This window comes from Eurosta solidaginis, chromosome 5 (assembly GCF_040869045.1).
Source record: "Eurosta solidaginis isolate ZX-2024a chromosome 5, ASM4086904v1, whole genome shotgun sequence".
Lineage (NCBI taxonomy): Eukaryota > Metazoa > Arthropoda > Insecta > Diptera > Tephritidae > Eurosta > Eurosta solidaginis.
Window position 1 is genome coordinate 186,013,183 of NC_090323.1, and position 16,817 is coordinate 186,029,999.

The 16,817-nt window shown below is 35.5% G+C and overlaps 1 protein-coding gene across 2 annotated transcripts in view; it reads left to right on the forward strand.

Annotated features, from left to right (window-relative positions):
* Positions 1–16,817, forward strand: part of LOC137251842 (G-protein coupled receptor dmsr-1-like) — a 604,920-nt gene that overhangs the window by 306,636 nt on the left and 281,467 nt on the right. For both annotated transcript variants that reach the window (XM_067786736.1, XM_067786735.1), the window contains exon 3: positions 12,487–12,515. The gene's annotated coding sequence lies outside the window, so the exon portion shown is untranslated. The remainder of the gene's footprint in view (positions 1–12,486; positions 12,516–16,817) is intronic.

Consider the following 16,817-nt stretch of genomic DNA (forward strand, 5'->3'; position numbering starts at 1 on the left):
TCATTGGCTTGCAGCTTATCGGGAATTTACTTAAATTTCAATTACATAATTCGCAAACAACCCTCGCTACACAGAGTCAAGCTAAATAGACACGTTTGAAAAAATATATAATAAATATTTATACATATGTATATATTTACATATATACCTACACGAAATTCAAATTATGTATGTATATATGTATTCATCGAATGCGTCCTAAACGGATCGGCCGATCACAACCAAATTTAAGACACCAACCAGAAACCTTCCAAGGATGGTCAGAGGCTAAAAATAATTAAGATATATTAAAGAGGCGTGGCACTTCCCATACAAACAGAAAATACAGCAAACCCATGGATGTAAAATAGTAGAACAATGAAAATAGGTAAGCAGCTTTTTGACCTTAAGTATTAACAGCACCAGTAAAATGTGGAATTGGGGGGGAGGATGCGTGACAACTTCCCTACAAATACACCTTCCATAAATTTGCAAAGACACAACTTTAAAAGAAGTTTGAAATTAGTTTTATTTCTTTTGCATATTTTTATAGAATCGTGGGATAAAATCCACGGACATAAACTAGTATTATATATATGCGTGTCATTTAATATATCATTCATACATATTTTATTTTTTTAAAATGCGTTTTGGATTCTTACAACTTACTCTTCTTTTTTCTCCACTTTGTTGGGGCACGTTCCACTAACTTTTACGGTACGTTTCGCAGTTATTAAATTGTATTTCCAGTGCTTTCAAATTGCGCTACCGACGACAGTTTCACGGTGCATTTGAAAACAATTTTTGCGCCGAAAAAATAGAATTTGCAGGCAAAACATAAACAATAAAATTTAAATTGAGTTTCAGTTGAATTTTTTATGGTTAATGTGCAAAGTAGTGACAAAAATGTTTGCTATTGATATTAGAGTAAAACTGCAAAGTTTACAAACGGCGATGGATACTAGGACATGCTTCTGAATTTCACTTCTTCATCAGCTAGTTCCTCGGAATCTGAGTATTGAACTCGAAATATCCGCTGCTCGCTCTGCAACTGGTGTCTAAATGTTGCCATTCCTTTATTCAACATTTGGGTAAATACTAATTCCAAATGCTTTTTAATCCTAATTGTGTGGAATAATTATAGGCACGCTCTAAGAGCTTAGTAATATTGGAGACCAATTGCAAAGCTAGCAGCGGGGCAGTCATATAGCTGGGTGGACAAAGGCACCTGCCTTTACACTAGTATAAAGTATGAATATTGGAGATTTCGAGTTCCATACTCAGCTCTCAAGAAGCTGGCTGATGAAGAAGTGAAATTCAGAAATATGTCCTAGTAACCATCGCCGTTTGGAAACTTTGTAATTTTTCTCTATTACAAAAATTTGGTCTACGGCTTAAATTTTACCCATTGTAAAGAAAATATTATTTTTATTATTTTGGATTGATTTTTCGCACTTTTTTGGCAAGTTCATAACTTGAAAGTTATTGAATAGCAAATGGCAATAAAAGTCATATATCAAAACTTGCACTCTGCCACAACAGCTTCCAGCAAAATTCGCAATCACGACAGAAACATTGATTTGCCCAGCTCATACTTTTTTGTGAAATTAGTTTTGGAAAATATGCTAAAAAAAGTATTCACATATACGTTGTTATTGCAATAAAGTTTCGATCATTGCAATATGATAAAAAATTGAAGGTGTACGAATTGCTTTGCTTGGGTTTTTTTATTTAGTAGAACTTTATTGAATTTTATTTCTATTTGTGCATACACACATATATACATACACACATTCTCATAACTATATAACAGGTATAAAATTGCTTTGATTTAGAGTAACTTTTATGAAATTCCAAATTTTAACATTGCGATACTTTGCTATCCAACTTATAACGTACAGCAGCGAACAGAAAAATAGCAGTGCCAATTTAAAACAAATCGTCAGTTAAAATCTTCTTTTTTTACTTTAGATATTTTGGGGGAAAATATCTATAAGTTTTACAACTGAAAATATGCAAAGCAAACTCAAAAACGTTTTCGAAAATCAATCGAAAAAAATTTAGAAAATTTTTAACTTTTTATGTTGAAACCCTGTGAATTTTTTGAGTAACAATGTACAAGTTAAATATCAAAAATTGCATTACATTATGTTAGGTTAGTGGAAGCTGAACTGGTAGGGGAACCGCAGTTGGACAGCATGAAAGGCCGTTGTTGTAGCTACAGCTACTTAAACAAGTAAGGAAAGCTAAGTTCGGTTGTAACCGTACATTACATACTCAGCTGAGAGCTTTGGAGACAAAATAAGGAAAAATCACCATGTAGGAAAATGAACCTAGGGTAACCCTGGAATGTGTTTGTATGACATGTGTGTAAAGATTATTTTAAAAGGGAGTGGGCCATAGTTCTATAGTTGGAAGCCTTTTCGAGATATCGCTATAAAGGTTGACCAGAGGTGACTCCAGAATGTATTTGTATGATATGGGTATCAAATTAAAGGTATTAACGAGTGTTTTAAAATGGAGTGGCCCTTAGTTGTATATGTGAAGGTGTTTTCGAGATATCGACAAAATGTGGACCAGGGTGATTTATGTAATAACACGAACAGTATACCTGCCATGATCCCAAGGGCTTTTGATTTCGCCCTGCAGAACTTTTTTATTTTCTTCTACTTCATGTGGTAGGTGTCACACCCATTTTACAAAGTTTTTTCCAAAGTTATATTTTGCGTCAAAAAATCCAATCCAATCAGCATGTTTTCGTATTTAGTATAGAATTATGGAATTTTTTTTTAATTTTTTGAAATTTTCGGACTTCGCCCATTTTAATACCAATACAAAATGAGTCAGATAAGTACATGAACTGAGTTTAGTAAAGATATATCGATTTTTGCTCAAGTTATCGTGCTAACGGCCGAGCCGAAGGATAGACCGTCGACTGTGTATAAAAACTGGGCGTGTCTTTAACCGATTTCGCCCATTTTCACAGAAACCAGTTAACGGCATAGAAGCTATGCCCATACCAAATTTCACAAAGATTGGTGAATTTTTGTTCGACTTATGGCATTAAAAGTATTTTAGACAAATTAAATGAAAAAGGGCTGAGCCACGCCCATTTTAAAATTTTCCTTTATTTTTGTATATTGTTGCACCATATCATTACTGGAGTTAAATCTTGACATAATGTACTTTTATACTGTAAATATATTAAATTTTTTGTTAAAATTTGACTTTTAAAAATATTTTATTTAAAGGGGCGCACATATAGTAATAGTAGTAACGTTCCTGCCAAATTTCATCATGATATCTTCAACGACTGCCAAATTACAGCTTGCAAAGCTTTCAAATTACTTCTTTTAAAAGGGGGCGGTGCCTTGCCCATTGTCCAACATTTTACAAATTTTTATTCTGCGTCGTAAGGTCAACCCACCTACCAAGTTTCATCCCGTCTTTGGTGACGAATTATTGCACTTTTTTGGTTTTTCCAAATTTTCGATATCGAATAAATGGGCGATCTGAGATGAGTACCCATGAACTTACATCCCAAATTTCATTAAGATTCCTCAAAATTTATTCAAGTTATCGTGTTCACGGACCGACGGGCGGACGGACGGACATGTCTAAATGAATTTCTTTTTTCCCCCAGTTCATTTCGATATATATAAGTCTATATCTATCTCGACTAGTTTATGCCGATACGGATTACGGTTATCTGAACAAAATTAATATACTCTGTTAGCTGTGCTCAGCTGAGTATAAAAATAGTTGCGTAGCATCGATACAGTATCGAATAAGACCGATCTCAACCTTGGGTAAATCCTACGGAGGTCCAAGTAAGCTCCGACCGAAATGCTTTCGTCTACTTTTGGCAAAAGCTCGACAGTCGAGCATGAAGTGGCTCGATGATTTTACCTCATCATTATTGCTACAGCTGCAGCAGGATAGGGTTTCCATGTTGGATATTTTTGTTGGACAGTGTTCTTTCAAAACGCCAATCATCATTGATAAATGATCCTTAGGGAATCCAATCTTTTCGTCGGACCTCCTTCCATCCACTTCCGGTCAAATGGATCTTGCTGCTCTGCAAGAGGACCAACTGTGCAAGAGCAGACCACAGTTGGCCAGCGGAATCCCGAAATCCTTACAGCCATCTTCATCCTGTTCATTTGTACCGATGCGGGCTAATTGATCCGCTAGACAGTTGCCCGGCATATCACTTTAACCGGCGACCCAGATAATCTTAATAGTAAAATAGTTTGATGCAACCGTAAGTGAGGTCAAGCACTCTCAGACAACCCTGGATTACACTATAGCTGAACTCAAGGCTTTGATAGCTGTTTGGCTATCCCCCCCAAGCTTTCCACCAATTTGAATCCATGCCTGAACAAGGGAACTGCTGCCCTGCCCCAGAAAATTTCCCTTCACCTCTCGGGTGAATGACTAGGGTGAAGATTGCACATCGAGCAGTTATCGTCCGTCCTGTCAGGGATAAAGTCGAACTTGGTAAGAAGGCTAGAGTATTCGAAGTCCGAAAGCCCAAATCCTATATCACGAAGTCTGACCAACGCCTGGATGTATATTCAGCATGACATTCAACCCCAAGGTAAATATATACTAGCGCCGTCTGTTGCAATGACTCTTATATTTTAGTGGTACTTGCCGTGTTCAGCTCATTCCACGGGACCAGATGGTTTGACTACCATCTTATAAAGCCAGTGTGCTACTCTTGGTGAAAGCCCCCTTCCACATTGAGCCTCCAGGACAGTTTTTTGTCCAAAATAATCCCTAAATATATAACCCTCTCAGAAAACATTCTCAATTGAGGAAGTTCTGAAAGCGAGCATCTTATATTTCCTTGAAAAAATTAACAGTTCCGTTTTTCCCATATTGACCGCCAGACACATGACCAAGCCACAGGTCTAGGTATCCACATCGCGCAGAAGCTCGTTGACTACTACAACACAGAACAGAGGAGATAGAACACTCCTCGTGGAGTGCCCCTGCTCATCCCTTCCCTTGATTATGGTCCCTCCTCATTCCGCTGCTACAGTTCTGCCGCAGAGAAGTTTGTTATTTGTAAATTTGTATTGATTTTTGACAATTTTTTTAAATTTTCGAATTTTTTCGAAAACGTTTTTGAGATTGATTTGCAGAATTTCATTTGAAAAATTCATAAAATGCCTTTTTTTTTTCAAATATTGCAAATACAAAAAGATGAATTCTATTGAAGAATTTAGATAAAAATGTCCACTGTTATTTTTTTATTCGCTGCTGTACATACGTGCATATATAATTGTTACCGTTAACACGCGTGGCTGAATTTATAGGTGGGAGTTTCTGTAGCAATTGAGAAACTGGCAAAACTTTTTATAGAAAAAACTCACATAGCTTACAAATTCTCATTGAATTGGATGCAGGGAAGTTTTTATAAATAAAAATAAAAAGTTTGTAGAATTGCTTGTTAATTTATATGAATAATAGCTTATGCCCGTGGGTTTTACCACACGTGTCTATGAAAATGTACAAAATAAATAAAACATTTTACGCTAATTTTAAGGGTTTGAATTTACAAATTAGGGTATTGTATTGAAAACCACGGGATATACGATATTTTTTGTAATATTATTTAAAAACCCTGAAGATTTCTACATATGATGGGTGAAACATGAGTTTGTAAGATTGACTCCTGCTACAGCTAATGATTATCCATAAGGTATAAGTTTTGTGATTATAAGCCTTGTCCTGCTACATGAGCGCGGAGGAACCAAACTATGACCCGTGTTTAAAGATCAATCAATGAAGAGGAATTCCTGATGGCTCCAAGAACATAAGAAACTTAACCGGATAATGCGCAGCTTGGGATTCTTTCACGACTGTTTCAAATGATCGATAAATTGTGTCATTGATGATGTTCACACACTAATTTTTAGGTGCCAATATTGCCCTTTTTCGAAGCCATTTATAGTTTGTATAATTAGATTCAATATTTGGAAATACATTAGCTATTAAAGCTTCAGGTGAAGGTATAAGTTCGCTAAAATGCGCAGGAGAAGAAATGAAATGTGGTGGTAAAAAAATATGACTGTGCCACTTCTGGTTTCAAGAAGTTGTTCAGCAAAAGCGTCTGATGTAGTGCCTCAACCCAAATGCGCTCTCATAAGAGAGAGGTAATTTTTGTACGAAACGCGATAGAAATTACGATTTTTAGCAAGCACTCACTTCATCTGCGGGTGTTCCTTTCGATATTTGTTGGAAATCTACAGCAAGTTAGAGGAAAGCAACAAAAATGGGGTGATCATTACCTCTCAAGTCCTTAAGAATTTGGTCTAAAGCTTCCAGCAACTGTTTATGAGCTATGGTGCACTCATCTACATCGGTGTATGATATGTTTGCAGAGGCAGTGGGAATTTAAATGCGGAGTGAGCTGCCACAAAAAAGGGTATCCGCAATTGCTGAGAAAGCAGCTGGCACAGCGATTTCTCTATTTGCTCTTACATCAGGTAATATCAAATTTACCAGAGATATTTTCGAAGTTTCTCCAGGCGCATCCAAAAATACCAACCCTAAATATTACAAAATCCCAAAGATTACTAAACGCCCAAAAGAATAACCTCCAAACTGTGCAGGTAAACTTTAGGAGTTAAAATAAGCTAAGTGTGTACGGCAGCCACATTTCTGAAAAACCCGCATTTGTAAGGAAGGTGCCACGCCTCCTTAAGTAACTTCTTAACGTCATAAACCTCCTTACCAAGTTTCATTATTTTATCATTACTACACCCAGAGATATGCAGAAGGAAATTTTATATTCATATGGGAGGAGCCACACGACTTCTTATTCCTTACCACACATTTCCTTAGTGCTGTTAGAGATTGACCTCATATAACTCTTTACTGAATCAGGCGCGAATCATTTTATAATTGAAATACATTTTCATTATTAATTAAAACATTATAATCAATATACGCAATATTGAATACCAATAAACTATTCATTGTTTACATATATACATACTTTCTAAAATACTTTGAAATGGAAAGCTTACATGCTTGGTATTATTAAGCGCTGTACGCAGATCGAAAGCAAACATTCAAGAAAAATTTTGCATTTTTCTTGAGCATGAAAATAGCAGTAGGCACAAAATTTTGGAATTTCACGATGCATGGCAATTTATACATGAATACCGCTTTTATAAAAATAAAACAAAATTTATGAAACTGTTTGATACCAAAAGCAGCACAAGCTGAGTAATCAGTAATCAGTTTGATTTAAACACGCTATTGGTTACGAAGTATAAGTGTTATTGCGAAGTACTTTCAAAGTAGTTTAATACAGACCATTTTGTAATACAGAATATTGGAGTGTTTTATTCAACAGTTTGACGATACGAACGTAAGCAGGAAGTTGCAAATAACCGGAATTTCCTTAAATTCGTTACAATATGATTTGCCCCATTTCGGAACGGTATTAGAAATTTGTATAATTTAAATCCGTCTTCTCATGTGAACTTAAATTTTTTTCTGGCCTACAACCAGACAGATAAATTTTAAAGTGTATTTGAAAAACGGCCTTTAATATCGAAAAACAATGAGAACTTAATTGATTGCTATAGAATTGTTGAGTCAAAATTTCACTTCTTATTCAAGTGGTAATAGTGAAAGATCACTAACGTTAGTTCCTTTTGTATGGTTGGTTCCTATGCTGCTCGACCGGAGAGACCGGCAAAAGTCATGCTCTAGGGTCCACATTCTCCTAATACCAATTATTAAATATACCGGGGGTCTCCATTCCATAGCACAATTGTACTCTCATTGCGCAAGGGCAATTTCTTTAACTTTTTGGAGGAGACCCATGAAATGTACCCTTTGTATGTTTTACTCAAATCCTATGCCTAAAAAGGTTCACGATTTAATTCTCGCTTGGGCTGGCCACTCACAGATGAAATGGATAACTTTATCCTTACTTACAGCCGCCTTACATATTCTATATTTTGCATTGAAGGGGAATTGGTTTTATCGGTATACACCAAATGGCCAGTGTCCTGCAATTGCGGATGTAACCTGAATATCTCTTTTCTAGAACTACTCAGTAGATTCCCTGTTCTTTTCTGGTTTTAATGAGGTCTAGTATGATTGATGGTTTTGCAGGTATCCGTAGAATACCAATTGCGAATTGCGGCTTACTTGATTTGTTAACAGAATATTACAGGCCCTATTTATAGCCTCTTCATACTTCCAAAGTAAATGGCTGAGTTTGGGAGGCGAACGAAGATTACGACTTTTCATTGTTTTCGACTCATCCGTGTGGGGGACTTGTCCCCTTGTAATTCTTGTCGGTGTTCAATGTGAGCAAAAGATAATCTATTGTCGAATGCATGTCGGGTAGAATTCTTTAGGCAAAAGTGGTATCTTTCATTCCAGCATCTATATCCCCTAAGCCTCATGGCTGAGCCTGTAGTCTTTACGCGTATGTGGAAATTCAATGGCAGTTGGTTAAGAATAACATTTAACGGATCCGTTGAATACAAATTAAATGCTCCTGTCGCCCCTCCAAATTGAGCGCTGCATCCTATTTTAATGCTGCGTAAGTAAGGATGTGCCTTAGCCGCTGCAAAGGGTCATATCGTACGCTTTGGCCTTAGGCCCCAGCTCCTGCTAACCATTATTTTAAATAAGCGGAAGTAGTGCATGCCTCTCAATTTCAATTTGGACTTTCCAGTTTAGCTTGTTATCCGTTTCTACAATAAGTTACTTGACTCCCATTGTAAAAGTGTGTGGCCGAAGCTGCGATGAAAGCATCGTCTTCATGTACTACAGCATTTGCTTCATTCTTATCGAGCTCAAATAGTATCTCCTTCAGCCACCAGTATTCGGGAGAAAATTTCACTTAGGGGTGCCCCTTTCCGATGTTTCGGGTCGTTGTTCCCGAGCTCATGCCCATTTGAATAATTCTGTTTTCCAGCATTTATTGCGTCCAATCGCGAATATGGTTGCCAAATCCAGCCTTTGACGGGATTTTACAATCGCGCTGATTTCTATGCTGTTCAATGCGTATTTTATATCCAGAAAGGAGGCAATCGATAACCTTTCAATAACAAATTGATATCAAATGGAAAATTTTTGTAATAAAAAATTTTGAAAAAATCGATAATTTGTTAATAGCATATCGTTATCTTTTCAATAAGCAATCAATAAATTTTCATTAATAAACCGGTAGCTTTTCGATAATAAACAGACCAATTTTTATTGAGAATTCGATAACAATCCACTAACTTTTTTATAAAAAAAAAGATGATAAAAAAATTTTAAGGACTACCTCTATATAAAAGGACCAAAAAATAGAAGGCAATTTTTCCTTTAATACACTCATAATCTTGTTGAATTTTGACTAAAAACTTTAACAATAGCTCTTGTGAAAGAATTTTGGGATTTAAAATTATAAAGGTAGAGCGCGTTCTTAAATTTTAAATAATCAATTAGTTAATCCCAAGTACATGGTTTGCCTTAAATTGAAAGATTGCGCTCTACCTTTATAATTTTAAATCCCAACATTTTTTTACAAGAGCTATTGTTAAAGTTTTTTAGTCAAAATTCAACAAGATTATGTGTGTATTAAAGGAAAAATTGCCTTTTATTTTTTGGTCCATTTATATAAAGGTAGTCCTTAAAATTTTTTTATCATCCTTTTATTTTCACTTTTTTAGTGCTGCCTACAAAAAGGCATTTGGAATTTTGTGTTCTGACTCACTAAAACTGTGTGCCAAGTTTCAAGTCTCTAGGCAATCGGGAAGTTAGTTAAAAATGGATTGAAAGATTCCCAAATCAAAATTAATTTTCTTAATATCTCGATCCGTGCACCACCTAGCGCATTTTTTTTGATAAAGTATTATATTGTCACCGGGTTCTGACTCACGGCACAAGTTTCAGGTTTCCAGCTCACCGGGAAGTTACTAACAACTCGGTTGCAAGATTCCCCTCGTTTTTCAAATATTTGTAGTCATCTCACTTAACTCGCCACCTAGCGGAATTTTGTTTTCTATAAATTGTACTGTCACCAAGCCCGGAACAGTGTGACAAGTTTCAAGTCTCTGGGTAACCGGGAAGTTAGTTAAAAATGGATTGAAAGATTCCCAAATCAAAATTAATTTTGCTAATATCTCGATCCATGCGCTACCTAGCGAATTTTTTTTGATAAAATATTGCATTGTTATCGGGTTCTGACTCACGGCCCAAGTTTCAGGTCTCCAGCTCACCGGGAAGTTACTAACAAATCGATTGCAAGACTCCACTCGTTTTTCAAATATTTGTAGTTATCTCACTTAGCGCGCCACCTAGCGGAATTTTGTTTTCTATAAATTGTATTGTCACCAAGCCTCGAACTGTGTGCCAAGTTTCAAGTCTCTAGGTAACCGGGAAGTTAGTTAAAAATGGATTGAAAATTCCCAAATCAAAACTAATTTTCTTAATATCTCGATCAATGCGCCACCTAGCGAAATTTTGTTGATCAAATGTTGCATTGTCACCGGGTTCTGACTCACGGCCCAAGTTTCAGTTCTCTAGCTCACCGGGAAGTTACTTAAAAATCGATCGCAAGATCCCCTGCGTTTTTTCAGGGATTTTCGTTTATCTCGATTCGTCTGCAACCTGGCGGCATTTTGTTTTCAACGAATTGTAGTGCCATCGACTTGCAAACTATGTGCTAATTTTCAAGTCTCTGGATCACCGAGAAGTTAGTTAAAAGTCGATCGCAAAATTTCCATTTTAAAATTAATTTTCTGTATATCTCGATCCGTGCGCCACCTAGTGGATTTTTTTCACTTGCATTGTAGTGTCTCCCAGATCTGAACTATGTTCTAAGTATCAAGTCTCTAGCTCAACGGGAAGTTACCGAAAAAGACTTTTCCGTGGGTCAAAAATTCGTATGGAAATGAGGGGACATACATGAAAGCGACTTAATATAAAGGTAAAAAAATTGCAAATTTTTTGATAATTCGTTACTTTTTGATAGCATAGCGTTAAATTTTCGATATATAATCGATTGCTTTTCGATAATAAATCTGTAATTTTTCGATATCGAATGGACCAATTTTAAGTAAGAATTCGATAACAAATCAATAACTTTTTTGATGAAAAATTGTTAAACTTTTGATAAATCGATAACTTTTGATAACATATCGATATTCTTTAAACAAATTAGCAATATTTTTCGATAATCGATAACAAACCGTAAGCTCACCTTTAGTAATGATTTGAAATTTATAAAACATCGACAACATTGATAACTCGTCTATACCTCGTCGACAACGACGCTTTTCTTTTCGTTCTTCTCCTTTCTTTTCATTTGTTTCCTTACCCTTTCCTTTTATTTTATTTAATTTTCATTTTTTTTATTTTCTTGTATTTTATCTTAAATTATTTTCTTTTATTTTTCTTTCTTTTTATTTCTTTCCCTTTCCTTCCTTTTTCCTTTCCTACACTCAAGTACACTTATACTTATATTCTATACTCACCCTTATAGCATATTACTTCCAAAGCTTACGCCTACATTCTGCATTCCCCCATATCGTGGGCAAAGGTTTTTGCACATCAAAAATCATTTAAGCCCCACTGTACCTAACACCTCTTCCTTTGCAAACTCGTTTTCCGCTACCTTAGCATAATTTTATTTCCCGATTCAATGCCATAGATACTAATTTTATGCGTGCATCGTTTGATGGACTAATTTTAACGACCTCACTGTTTCCATCCACACATCCGCCTACACACATTTGAGCTCTCATATCATTTTAGTCTAATTTCAAAGGTTTCACTTATTTCTTCGTAAACTGATGCTTAAAACTTTATCATCCTCAATTAAAAAGTTTAGTTGCTACTCAATGTGTGGCTTTTGAACTAGAACTTATGGCCACAAAACAAAACTAAGTATGTGCAATTATAATTACACCACAAAACGATCTCAAATACATTGAACTTAAAGAGCAGGAAATTATTTCCGAGTATAAAATCAACGTAATTCAACATTAAGAGCTGCGTAAATGAAATTTCTATAAAAGCTAACGAAGTTTTTGAGTTTACCTTACGTTATACCTAAATACTTTGAACCTACATGAGTAAGTTCATATGTGAGCTTGTGAGTTACACATGCAACTCGCGGCAGCTTCTTTCGTTTGCCTTTAAGCGTATTGAGTTTCTCCTTACTTTGTAATGTACTTATTTAGTTAATACGAAAAGGAAACGTATAAGTTTATTTTTTGGCATTAAATTGAATTACCTTAAGGTATGACGTTTACATACACATATATGTAAATATTTACAAATTAGTTGATTGCAATTAGCAAAGTCTAAATTTCTAATTAGCATTGCAATATTGTTGACGCGCGTTGTATTTTTTAAGATTTCAAGGCACTGGTAATTTTTTAGCCAGGCTTAGCCACTTATTTTGTTATATAAACTTTATTGAAACCAAATTAATTTTTTTTATAAATACTCACTAAGTGTTTCTGTTTCTTTTAGATATTTGAACGTTTACACTCGATGGCTTTGTAAGTATAAAATTTAGTTTATTTAATATTCCAGTTTAAGGTTGAATTTATTCTGGCCTCTTTTAAGCTGTTCTTTTATTAATTTAATTAATTAACACATTTCCTAAGTTTTAGAAAATACTTAACAAGTGTCACCATAAAACAAAAAAGAAATTTAACAAGTAAGGAAGGTTAAGTTCGGGTGTAACCATGTAGGAAAATGAACCGAGGGTAACCCTGGAATGTGTTTGTATGACATGTGTATCAAATGAAAGGTATTAAAGAGTATTTTAAGAGGGAGTGGGCCATAGTTCTATAGGTGGACGCCATTTAGGGATATCGCCATAAAGGTGGAATTTGTTTGTACGATATGGGTATCAAATTAAAGGTATTAATGGAGGTTTTAAAAGGAGTGGTGGTAGTTGTATAGGTGTTCGCCTTTTCGAGATAGCGCCATAAAGGTGGACCAGGGGTGACTCTAGAATATGTTTGTACGATATGGGTATCAAATGAAAGGTGTTAATGAGTATTTTGAGAGGGCGCAAGGCTTAGTTCTATAGGTGGACGCCTTTTCGATATATCGCCATAAAAGTGGACCAGGGGTGACTCTAGAATGTGTTTTTACGATATGGGTATCAAATTAAAGGTATTAATGAGGCTTTTAAAGGAAGTGGTGGTAGTTGTATATGTGAAGGCGTTTTCTAGATATCGACCAAAATGTGGACCAGGGTGACCCAGAACATCATCTGTTGGATACCGCTAATTTATTTATATATATGATACCACGAACAGTATTCCTGCCAAGATTTCAAGGGTTTTTTATTTCGCCCTGCAGAACATTTTCATTTCCTTCTACTTAATATGGTAGGTGTCACACCCATTTTATAAAGTTTTTTTCTAAAGTTATATTTTGCGTCAATAAACTAATCCAAATAACATGTTTCATCCCTTTTTTCGTATTTGATATAGAATTGTGGCATTTTTTCGTTTTCCGTAATTTTCGATATCGAAAAAGTGGGCGTGTCATAGTTGGATATCGACCATTTTTTATACCAATACAAAGTAAGTTCAGATAAGTACGTGAACCGAGATTAGTAAAGATATATCGATTTTTGCTCAAGCTATCGTGTTAACGGCCGAGCGGAAGGACAGACGGTCGACTGTGTATAAAAACTGGGCGTGGCTTCAACCGATTTCGCCCTTTTTCACAGAAATAAGTTATCGTCCCAGAATCTAAGCCCCTATCAAATTTCACAAGGATTGGTAAATTTTTGTTCGACTTATGGCATTAAAAGTATCCTAGACAAATTAAATGAAAAAGGGCGGAGCCACGCCCATTTTGAAATTTGCTTTTATTTTGCATTTTGTTTCACCATATCATTACTGGAGTTGAATGTTGACGTAATTTACTTATATACTGTAAAGATATTAAATTTTTTGTTTAAATTTGACTTAAAAAAAATTTTTTTTTTTTAAGTGGGCGTGGTCGTTCTCCGATTTTGCTAATTTTTATTAAGCGTACATATAGTAATAGGAGTAACGTTCCTGCCAAATTTTATCATGATATCTTCAACGACTGCCAAATTACAGCTTGTAAAACTTTTAAATTTCCTTCTATTAAAAGTGGGCGGTGCCACGCCCATTGTCCACAATTTTACTAATTTTCTATTCTGCGTCATAAGATCAACTCACCTACCAAGTTTCATCGCTTTATTCGTCTTTGGTAATGAATTATCGCACTTTTTCGGTTTTTCGAAATTTTCGATACTGAAAAAGTGGGCGTGGTTATAGTCCGATATTGTTCATTTTAAATAGCGATCTGAGATGAGTACTCAGGAACCTACATACCAAATTTCATCAAGATACCTCAAAATTTACTCAAGTTATCGTGTTAACGGACAGACGGACGGACGGACGGACGGACATATCTCAATCAAATTTTTTTTCGATCCTAATGATTTTGATATATGGAAGTCTATATCTATCTCGATTCCTTTATACCTGTACAACCAACCGTTATCCAATTAAAGTTAATATACTCTGTGAGCTCTGCTCAACTGAGTATAAAAACTTTATCTCTCAACCAAAATAGCCGCTTATCCTGATTAATTGCATTTGAAAATTTCACAAACAATTATGTTACCTTATATCCTAGATAGAGTGTGCATGTATGCATGTTTATGTAGATAAGTAATTGAAAAACAACAACAATCTAAGCTCTCCTGACAAATTTATCCCTCTGAATGGATATTTGAAATCTACATAAGCGCAAGTGATGGCTACTGGCAAACATTCCCATGCGCTGCTGGCACACTGAACAAAATAACGCTCGGAAATAGCTAAGACGAATGGAAGAAGAGCAGAAGAAGTTCGAGATAGAAAGGGGAAGGTAGTTTACGGGCAAGACATAATCTTTTGGGCAAGCTATTTGAAATAAACTAATTAAATAACACAATAAAGCGCAGCATGATAAAACTCCATGTGGTGCTTGAACTGAGATTTATTTCCATAACCCCTCGGATTTTTTTTGCGGATTCTTTTTGTATAAGCTAAAGTAAGCTCAGAAATAAAGTTCTAAGAAAACAGTCTGATGGATTTTTGGGAAACCTGCATTTTATAAAGGCCATGCCTTCGGCTGCTAAGCATGACAGAGCAATGGTTACGCCACCTAAACTACTGCGCTGATAGCCGAGGTTTGAGTACAAGATGTTTGTAAAGTTCGATGTGTAAACATGCTGGTGTAGGTACCTCTAAAAAAGTTAAGTTTTTTAATTAGCTAGAGCTCACCTAGAAGCTCAAGTTAACTGCAAACAGAGGTAACCCAACTAAGCACAAATAATTAAGGCCTTTTTTGGGAAGAGCTTCGTGGGCTTCTTATCAGTAACAACCGATACGAACAAGATATTGTTTTCTAAGCGCGCGCAATCGATTTTAAATTAGTGTTTTATGGGTACTCGTTTCATAACAAACCGATGATTCTTCTTTACCAAATCTACAACAGGCCGATACCAGATTGGCAACACACTTATAACTAATCGATAACTTTTCGATAGCAGACCGGTAGCGTTTTTAAGTTACTCAATAACTCAACTTTCAGTTTTTCGATAAATAGTTCAAAAAAACATTATATAAATAATCGATATGCAACCGATAAATCATTGACTTCGGTACCTCCTATAACAAATGAGTAAAATAGCGATAACAAATGCAAAATTTTTGGATATAAAGTCTTAACCTTTTTGAAAATTTATCGAAACACTATAGATAATTATCTATAACGATAGCTTTGCAATAGCATCCCAATAAAAGTTTGATAACACTCCGATAAAAAATCAATAACTTTTCGAAGGCAGATCGATAACTATTTTATAATGCCAATATATATGTTATCGACAAACAATTGATCGATATTACATTTTTAAAACTCCGATAATAAATCGATAATTTTTTGATAACATATCGATAACTATTCAATAACTAAGCCGTCATTTTTCGATAAATAATCGATAAATATTCATTAAATAAACAAAAACCAAACGATAAGTCGGAGACAAAAATGATAACTCATCGATGACCTTTGCTATCGATAGCAAATTTACAATGGTTCGATAAAAAATGAATAGTTCGTCTATACCTCCGAGACCAAATCGTTAGCACTTCGATAACAAATCTTTTCTCTTTTTGATAAACCCATACTTCCTACATCTGCTATCACTGACCAAACTTAATTTAAAGGCATGTGACGCCAGCAGGCAGTGTCCAGTCAGAGTAACCCTCATGTGCCTACAGTGCTCTCTTATTCGTGATAAAAGCAACTTTGTTAGTCTAAGGTTGTTAGACCTACACATGAACTTCGACACCTTACAGCCACTCGCTTAGGTTCACGCCTTTCCCGCTTGATCGATCATGTGCAACTCACACCTTCTGTTAATATTCGCAATCTAATTGGCACGTCTACGGAGCAAGCTTCGAGGGATGCGCCCTTCATAGCTAGTTCATCCAATTTTTCACTCTCTACCATTCCCGTATGCTCTGGGATCCAATATAGATGTATGCTGCTCCCTGCCCCAATTCTTTGCAAGGATTGCTTACGCTCTAACACACTTTAAGATGCTGTGCTATGCGAGATTATGTGTACTCAGCGGCGAAGCCAGCAGCTACTGTATATAGCTTAAGGAGTTTATATTATTGATATTAAAGAAAAATTACAAAGTTTACAAACGGCGATTGTTACTATGAAATGTTTTTGAATTTCACTTCTTCATCAGCTAGCCTCTCGGAAGCTGAGTATTGAGCTCGAAATCGCCAACATTCATACTTTAT